This window comes from Xyrauchen texanus, chromosome 35 (genome assembly GCF_025860055.1).
Source record: "Xyrauchen texanus isolate HMW12.3.18 chromosome 35, RBS_HiC_50CHRs, whole genome shotgun sequence".
NCBI classification, from domain to species: domain Eukaryota; kingdom Metazoa; phylum Chordata; class Actinopteri; order Cypriniformes; family Catostomidae; genus Xyrauchen; species Xyrauchen texanus.
The window spans coordinates 18,734,025-18,744,159 of NC_068310.1; the positions used below are offsets into that span (position 1 = coordinate 18,734,025).

A 10,135-nucleotide genomic window follows, 5' to 3' on the forward strand; every position below is an offset into this window, starting at 1 on the left:
TAAATGTAATGAGGCCCTGTGCTCAAATAGAGGGCCAGAGCTGATCACACACATATTGCACAGGTGTGGACGTTAGATCGGAAGTTCGGGGGGCTCACAGGGCTTGTGTCGGCAGGAGATCCTCCTCTAATTCTTCCAGCTCAACCTCACTGCCCCGCCATGCCTCCTCATGTGGTCCCTCGGGACCTAACACAGAAGAGGAGGGTGGGAAGGCTCCTCACACAGGGATATTCACTCTGAGCCGTTTGTGCGTGGGTGCGGCTCAGACAGTGAACACAGCTCTCGTGCTCATCAGGTGGTGTGATGAGCCATTTGTATAGGAATCACATGCAGCACTATATCTTTAAAAAATGCGTATCACGCAAGTGACTCTTTTAGATAATATTGTATACTGTACATATATAAAAACAATACAGTAACTCCAGCTGAAGCATTGTGGGATGCAGGTAGGAGTTTTCGCTGAAGCACCGTATTGATCAACTATGATCGTCTGAAACGAAGAACTCATTCACAGAGATCGATGTGGAGAACCCTTCACCAGAATACACAGGGGAGCGGAAAGCCTCTTGGTGCAGGTGCTGAGCAAAGGCAACGAGTCATCCTGTTCAAGTCTCTCTGAGAAGTTCTGTCCGCTGTAAGTGTTTATCGATGGCGAAGCAGAAAGTGTTCCAAGACGAAGATGAAGTTTTCAGTCTTGAAGGAATAAAATTCGGAAGAAATGGTGACTAAGTGACTTGCTTATGTAGGGCAGCTGCGCACCTGAAGGGTGGGGCTCAGACACCATGTCTGGTTGTGATGGCGCTTGTCAGTAACTCAGCAGAACAGGGTCAATGTCATGGTACAGGGACATATCGGTAGCAACAGGTCGACTTCCTGTGTATTTATGTTTGCCAAAAATACAAGAAAACCTATTATACACAACATGTTCTAGTTTATTTCTAAGTTCAATAATGTCTACTGTTTTGACTTTCAGGCAGGGCAAATGTGTTGAGGAAAACACCTAGATATCAAGAGAACTTGCCTCAGTCCCTATTTATGTATAGCAAACTCACAGTAAAGACTACCATTAAGCTCACAGGGATCCCACACAAATGTTGGTCATGTAAATGTGTCTCTTTTGAGTCCTTTATATCTCCTATCAAACACACCATTTCATCTGGGGCTAGAGCAATAATAGATAGAGTAGATCTTTAAAGTGGACTCACCCAAAAAAAAAAAATAAAAAAAATATATATATATATATATTAAAATTGCGTCACGCTAGCTGACAGTTTCCAGAACTGCTCATACATGGTGGATCCAAACATTTGCTAAATATCAGTTGTGCAGTAGCATTTCCAAAGGTAGGCAATAGGCATTAGAGCCTAAAGTATCATCCAATGGAGTCACATTTTTCAAACTGACATGCCAACAACTATGTGTGTTCCTCTCACATTTTCTTACCATATATCACTTTTAAAGTCAAACACAAGGGGAAGCAATTGACATTTTTTAAGCTGCTGACCTGGAATAAAAGCAAACAGGGTAAAAAAGCAGTATACAGTCTGAATCCATTTGTAAAAATAGCAGCTAAATTATACTGTGCTCCCAAAAAAGGCTTGGTTTGGACTGACCAAAAGAATGTGAGGAGAGAGGGTCAGGTCTCTGCATCCTGCACTCCATACAAGAGTCTGCAAACTGCATGCAGTATTTATGAACACAAACATCAGAATATGCATAAGTACAGTATATGTGCCGTTTTTACGTGATGGAACACTGTTGGGCTCAGCACATCCAAGCATCAACTCTTTAAATAGCAGCTGCTCCACAAAACAAAGTGTCTGAATAAGTAAAAGACACAGTACACAGCTGATCCCATTGACATCCGCACAAAGAGAGGAGAAACAAACAAAAGTCAGACAGATATCTACTGAGACGAAGGTGATCCTATCCTTCGGCTTGAGTGAAATCCATCAGCGGACAATCTGACGATCATGAAATGTCCCTGTGCACTCTGATATTTATCTCCTGTATAGTGACTTTAGGAATGGCCTGGCTTAGACATAACAACTGCTTTTTCTGGTAATTAAACAGCACAAACTCCTCTATGAGGAATGCAGACAACTATTTCTATCACTCAAAATGTTACCAGCCATTTTAGTCTTAAAGTTAAGTGTTCTTGAGAGAGTAAGAAAGAGAGAGAGTGTAAGAGAAAGTAAGAGAGAGAGGTTGGCACACTACAGCACAGTGATTAACAAACTTTTTTTTAAAAAGTCACTTTATGTCCAAAAGGTCGCTGAACCCTGTCCTGTGGCACAACACTGTAAAACTCTGTTGGGTTTTAAATAATTGGAACCTAAAGATGTTTGTATGATTGGTACATACTGTAGTGTCTTTGAAGCTAATAAGATCATGGAAAATGCTGTATTATATTTAGATCTTAAGCATCATGAGCATGTATGTTCTCTTTATTGAACAATTAATTACTCTTTCAATCTTCACCTAGTCTGGTGTTTCAGACAAAGACATTTCTACAAAGATAAAGTACTTAACTAAATGTCAGATTTTAATAATTGAGCACACAGCCGAAACCTTCCCAGAAATGAGAAAAAAAGAGTAATGCCTACACAGACGAGCACCTACAGAGAACTCTCTCAAAACACTTGAACAAGTTTGCCATGATTACTTTCATGATAATAAAACGCAGCAATAACACATAGGTCAAAGGTGGAATTTTCCTCCACATTTTGAGGCATATGCTTATGTCTGTTTTGTAAGTCTTTGTTTGTATCTAATTCATACTATAGCAATAAGACTGGAAAGCTAACAGTTAAAAGTCATGCCATGTCTGCTACTTTGAGTTGCAATACAACTGAGACAGGAGAAAACATATGTGGTAGAAAATCACAAGAAATATCAAAGGAGTGCAGATATATGAAAAAGTGCGAAAAGCTCTGACTTCTGGCTACTCTGGAGTTTATTTGATTTTCTAACAAGTAATAAGAGATTTGATTGAAATCTGCTATCATGGCACTTTAAAAGACAATATTAAGCTGTAAGAAATTTGTTAAATACACTTTTCAAGATGCAAATTAGGCGAGAAATAACATAGTCTCTTGGTAAACTCATGAGAATTTGTACAAGTAAACCAGATGGCTAAATTGTAAAATTTCATATAAGTTGGCTTGAACAAAAACAACTTTCATTCCCATTTACTGCTCTTAATGACTGAAACCAATCACAAAAAAATGCTGAAAGGACAGTTATATCATATATAATATATACTATAAACATAATAATTGAGATAATTAAAATGCATGCAATAGTGTTGCATAGTATAGCAATGTTAAAACATCACAAAAAGTGTCTTTAGAAGGCATATATTGTTTATATTTCCATATTATTTAACATAACCCTATAGGCTTAACATAACTGAACATCATTGACCTATAATCCACCCAGGACCGTAGCCAGTGGGGTGAAAGGTGATAATGATTCTAGGGACCAAATCATCCATGGTGGGCCCCACAACAAATTCAAAACTATATTTTTTTAATAGGTAATGGGTCCAGAGCAATATACAATCAGGGGGCCCAGAATTCATTGCTGTGGCCCTGAGTCCACCACAGCAATCCATTTTGCAATTGAATCTGTCAATCTGTCCTAGATAGATTTATTCTAAGGGCTTTTCTAAGGATGCGTCAGTGTACACATGCATCAGATGGATGGTTTTGAAGGGTCTCACTTTGGCTGTATCACATCGTAAAAAATGTTGTACGGTCACTGTGTCAAGTTAAAAATAATTTGAAACATTACAAAATGGCGTTGAGATCCCTGCATTCAGAAGAGCGCTCCATCAAGATGTGTTTAAATGCAACAAGTCATTCTTATCTTGTGTCAAGCATGCCTGAGTGTGGATGGTTTGTTGTCTGTACAGCTGGTGTTTCTCTTATTGCTCCCTGCTGGAAGGTGCTATTTCAAGTTTGAATTGCTTCAATGGTACTAGGAATTTTCCTTATTACAGTCTGGGTATATGAATAATTGTGTTATTTTTTTAACATGTTATTTTTTTAAATATAATTAATCAAACTGAATTAACATGCTAAATCGACAGCCTACTTAATTGATTTTATTATAAATATTTTTACATACATCTGAAAATGCTTTACGCAGAATGTGCAACAGCTGCATGTAAACTGTAACGACTGTTTGAACTGATTTTAACCAAGGTTGATTTATTTATTCCATACTCTGTGTGGTCTGTATTATGTGTTGTTTATTTCTTTTACTTTTGATGTAATTTGTTGTATTTATTTTCTATATATTCCAAAGTATTCCCCTTCCACCCTTCGCTCTTCGCTCAGAACCAAAAAGAAGTTCAAAACAGGTGAGCAACGATATACGCCGCTGGGTGAGATGTCTGGGGTTCCATTTAAATATGAGGTTGGTCAAAACTACATGTAAAACCTTAATTAATGTGACATTAAAATGTGTTATCTTTGACATCATGCCTCATTCTATGAGTAAAATTCACATGAGATCAGTTAAAATAAGTTATTTTAACTACTCAAAGACGATTCAAATGAATATATATTAGGTCCATTATATGTATTTGTTATGTTACATTTTGCATTCATGGTGCTAATGTGCTAATATGCTAACATAATATGCACTGGTTGCAGTCTGTTATTGTAATTTATGATGAAACTGATACTACTGCATATATGAGTGTTAATGGTCACAATACAGACTGATGATAAGAGAGGTATATCTTAATTTGGGCAGATGTGTGAATGGCTTTTGGTAACAGATGGCACATGAGTTAAGCAGCATATTAAACAACAGAGTGAATAGGCACTTAAGAGTATTTGAGCAGATTTATTATTTTTATAGACTAATTAAACAAAAAACAACTGCATGACATGTTCTTGGAAAATGTCTCTACGAACTCTGCGAATTACTGCACAGATGAAGGTAAGTCTGCATCAGGTTGCCAATAACTCTACACACTGGTGTGTTCATGTTGACTGATCTTCTCTGAATGAACAAAGTAACTGGAATTAGCTTTTGGCCTCAAAGTAGGTGGAGCTCCAAGCCACACCAACTAATGATGTTGACCAATGACAGTAAGGTGTTCAACAGCTGGTATGACATTTTCCTGGAAGTTCACGCTGGCGAGCTGTTTTTAACCACCAAAACAAAGTCAAAAACACCTTCATTTTGGTCAAATTTTGTTCTAAATTTCGTCACACCGTTCGTTCTTCAATTTCATATGAAGTGTGTGTGCAGGGACCTTAAGGTTGTCATATATGAATAAAAATCTTGTTCTGAAGTGACTTGCCAAAATCTTAAATAAAATACAAATCTTCCAAAGTTTGACTTTTTTCTTCAACAAAAGCCCTTTTCATCTTTCATAATATGATCATTGGAGCTGTCTGTATGGAGTTCTAAGCCAAGTGGGGAGCAGGAAGTTGTTTGGTTTACTGCAGTTTAACCGTGGGAGCCAGTGAACTCACATGACTCTAGTGAATCTGTGGTTCGCAACATTAGTTGGCAAGGCCATCAATAAAAAACTTCTCAACTGAGGTTTAAACAACAGCTTTAACACTTTTCGTAGGGTCTAACACTCGTTTTCAGTGTTGACAAAAATCTGTCTTCATTACATTTGACCAGTAAAATCAATCTTGTAAATTTAGCTATTTTATCTGTTGCAACTCTCTCTCTCTCTCTCTCTCTCTCTCTCTCTCTCTCTCTCTCTCTTACTTTCTCTCTCTCTCCATCACTCTTTTTCTCTCTCAAGACAGACCATTGGGTGGTTCTGGGTTCCATGCACTTGGCTGGAATTAACTGCTGACTTGACTATAATTTGTTAACTTCTGGCTCTAAAAAAACTTCTGACTGGTAATGTCTGTTACTACTCTGCATGAATGTGGTGACTGGCACAACACAGAGTGAAGGCAGACTTTATTAACAGTACACAGGACAAAGCCTCCGAGTCAAGAAATCTATGGTGTAGTGTTGTGGAGCTGGTTGTTAAAGGAGTTATATGAAACAGTGTTATTAAATAATAAAAAAGAAACAGGCAACTTCCACAATTTTATATAGAGACAATTCTCAGAGACAGACACAAAGAGAGAGAAAGCAATGTGAATTTAAATAAAAAGGAAAAAGAGAAGACCATTAAATACTTGTGCTTTGGAACATGTGAGATTTGAGAGAATTAAAACAATCAAGATAAACTGCAACAGTAGCAGACTACAGGTGAATTTATTCGTTTTTAGTGAGTTTTTGTGCATCTGAGTCTGAACAGTATATATATATTAAGATTCAACTTTATTGTCATTGTGCAGAGTACAGGTACAGAGCCAATGAAATGCAGTTGTTTTCACGTGTGTGTGTGTGTGTGTGTGTGTGTGTGTGTGTGTGTGTGTGTGTGTGTGTGTGTGTGTGTGTGTGTGTGTGTGTATAACATTTCGAACAAACTTATAACATAATTTCTTTCAAAAGTGTAGGCTGCTTGTGAATATTTATTTACAATAAACAACAATTGGTTTGATATTTTGTCTCTGCAATGACATTCATACATTTTTAGGTGTGACTGAATGTGAATGTACTATTTGGGTCCAAATATATTTGGAAAGTAAATTTCGTCTGTGACGCCTATATAGCGTGTATATATAAATACAACTTAAACTGGGCCTTTAATAGTAAAAAGAAAGTTCATTATTCCAGTGATCAAAAGGAGTAGGGTGTCTATATCGCCAAAGTCAAACTTAAATAAAACACAATTTTTATTAATTAATTAATTTGACAGAGGACTACACTATCTGATAACAATGACCTACACATAGAATAATAAGAAAAAGCAAGCAAAATCAAATGCCTTACCAGTAATGAGTTGCAAAACTTCCACACTGTGCGCTCGTGCGTCCTATAGTAATCTATTGTTCAATGACTCTGAAGGGCTCTGAATTTCGCGCTCTAATACATATATATTTTCGTTGCCGAGCAGCTGCCGCCGAGTGTATCTTTTCTAACTCCCTCGGGTCATGAAGCTGTATCTGTCAGTGAAGCGGAGTGCTGGACTGGAGTTACTCACTGAAGAAATTGTTGAACTGAGGCGCGCGGGTTTGGGGTGGGTTGAGCAGTGCCCCGTACTCCAGCCAACCGCATTCAACGATGCACGCAAGTAATGTGTACAGTACTGCATGTATTTTATAATGAGTTTATTAAGGTTTTTATTAATATTATTATTTTACATGCCATCGAAATTAATTAAGCAAATTAAGCGGTTACGTATCTTATAAAAACCTGGACTTCAATGAATTTAATGGAGAAAAAATTAAAAGATTTGTACTAAATTTATATTTGGCTATTTGTACTTTGCAAATTGCGACAAGAGGTTGTTTGCACCCCTAAAGCCAAAGCACCTTCTTTGCACTAAAGAGCCTATGTTAGATGCTATTTACACCACTTATTAAATACTTACAGTATAGAGGAATCACTTATTTTACTTTATGTTAAGAGATATCACTTTTAAAACATTAGTAACCGTGAGCACCAATTAAAAGCATTTAATGCTAAAGATTTGGATGTTAAATTATTTCAATAATTAATAATTTTTGAATGTCTTTGAATGTTTGTTAATTATCTGTTTGATTAGAAGAATAAAATATAGGAACAAACACTTGAGTATTAATTATTAACTGCACCTCATTTACTATTAATGGTTCATAATGTGTTTTCACTTTAGAATAATGGTCCAAATACCATTTAACTCCCAAGGAAGGACACAGTGAGATCTAATTAATTAATAATGCATTACCATGACCCTCACTTTAAAATAATGGTCCAGATCATTAGAAATTCCTTCATACTTATGTGGTAACCATTGACACATTACTTATGTGTTACCAGAATTATAAAAAAAAAAGACCTTCAGCAATATCAAACATGCATAAGTTAATAATTGCCTAATGACCAAAAGAGATATCCGAAGGAATACATGTTGGGTACATACATCCCTATGTTTCTGTAAGGTAAGCTGATATATTTAAATTATATTCATAATACTATACTATATTCATAATATTGGTCTACTGATTTGGGTTTTCCATGGTTAATTATTAAATTATGAAATAATTTAAATATATAAATGGTATAAATATAATACATATAAATGGTCCCCTTCAATCCTGGAAACTTGGTTACATCCTTGATGTAGCCTTGATTTAGCGACCAGTTAAATTCATAAATTATTTCCCACAAAGAACCCATGACATTGTTCACAATAAAAACAGAATCATTCACATTTTAGACATGTGTTTTTATTAGTAATTAATTAGTAGTTATTTTAAATGAACCATAGTTATTTAATAGTTCTCAATGAGGAAAATCCAATTCAGTAATTATTGATTACCTAACAGTGAACTACCTCAGTCATCAGGTCACTATTACTTACTGATTGGTTAATCATGTTTCCATAGGCTACTAGTTAATAGTAGAAACTAAAGTGTTAATGTGTACTACTCATTAATCCTGCATTAATTCCTGCATAATTATCTATTCATGATGGACCATTGTTTTATAGTGTTACCATAACATTGTGATCTGTCACAGTGACAAATCACTGCAAGGAAATCAATCGGGATTGTTTCTTTAGTTTCAGTGTTTCCAACAGACAATTTGAGTGCAAATAGCCGCGCTGTGTGGCAGGTGCTATTTACACCTCGTGCAAATAGTCACTCTGATTTTTTTTTTTAAAGACAGGATGGTACCATTGTTTTGTTGAATAAATAACTGTTGCCTAACTATTGTGTAGGAAACTATTATGGTAAACGTGTGTATGTTTTATAATCACTCATCATTAAATTTTCTTTTACAAATCAATGGCAGTGGATCATGGTATGAGGATGTTTTGTGGGTCCATATGATTATCAATTAGACAGGTGTAAAACTGAGGGATGTAAAACCTAAAGGCAACGGTTTAATCTCATAGTTGCATACAAGTTGAATCATTAGGTGTTAAAATCAGTTCCCTATCGAGAGGTCTCTCCTATTGCGTAAGTAGCTTACGCTATGGGAAAACTCCGAAAAAAATAAAATTGAAGTCTTTATGTAAAACGCATTGCAGCTGCACAGCAGACAGCGATGAGCGAGGCAGCTCGGTCATTGGCTGTGCCGCGGCAACTGCTCGAACCAATGACGGGGCGACTCTGAACGCGCGACCAATGGCGCGCGCCTACGCGTTCGCACGCTCAGAGCCTGCCGAAATTAGCATAGGCAGGCTATATAATGGGCACCCCGTCATGCGAGTTCCTTTAGATTTAATCTCCTTCAGCGAAGACCTTCTCTTCGCTGGATCCTCCGGATTGTTGGAGTCTTTCGCCGCCGTTGACAAGCTTACAGCGGGACTGCTAAGAGGACGCCGGCGCCTTCAGCCGCCTTCCAAGCCTTCTGCTACGCCATCCGGCGCGCATCGCATATCCTTTACTGCAAGCGCTCGCCCCCGCGACGCTTTTAAAAGTAAAAGAGTGATTTTCCAAGGCGTTGTTTCAAATGCCTTCAGCCTGCGCCTCGTGCAGAGGCCCTCTTCACGACGGAGATCGGCACATCATCTGCACTCGCTGCCTGGGTCTGGACCATGCAGAAGCTGCACTCATTCAGGGCGGATGCCCCGAATGCGACTCCTTGGGCCTGCGCGCTCTCTTTGCCGTTTTCACCGCAAACGAGCCGGCTTCCACCGTGCTGCCACCTCCGTTCGAGCCGCGCAAGAAAAAGCGCCGCTCACAGAGGCTGCCAGAGCACGCCGACTTCGGTGACGTCACGCCGGCTCAGTCCCCACGTACATCACCGCTACCAGAAATCTCCCCGCCGCCAGTCCACTTCACGAGAGCGGACCTGCACCCCTCCAACAAAGCGGTGGGTCTCGTCTCGTTCGGCACATCAGGGGACGACGATGGAAAGGATGACAGCCTCTCTCTTGACGCTGCATCCGACGACTGGCCGGGCTTGTTCGACCCCGCGCCATCGACATCAGCGGACATGAGCGCGGGCACCAGCATGGACTTGGAAATCGTCCGTATCCTGTCAAAAGCCGTGGAAGACCTCGGGCTCGACTGGTCTTCCCCGGAAGAACCCGCCCGCAGCCGGCTGG

General features: G+C 38.6%; 1 protein-coding gene across 1 annotated transcript in view; it reads right to left on the reverse strand.

The window, feature by feature from the left end:
- Positions 1-7,082, reverse strand: part of LOC127629269 (biglycan-like) — a 35,267-nt gene extending 28,185 nt beyond the window's left edge. Inside the window, exon 1 of the mRNA XM_052106425.1 lies at positions 6,868-7,082. The gene's annotated coding sequence lies outside the window, so the exon portion shown is untranslated. The remainder of the gene's footprint in view (positions 1-6,867) is intronic.
- Between the last annotated feature and the right edge of the window lie 3,053 nt (positions 7,083-10,135).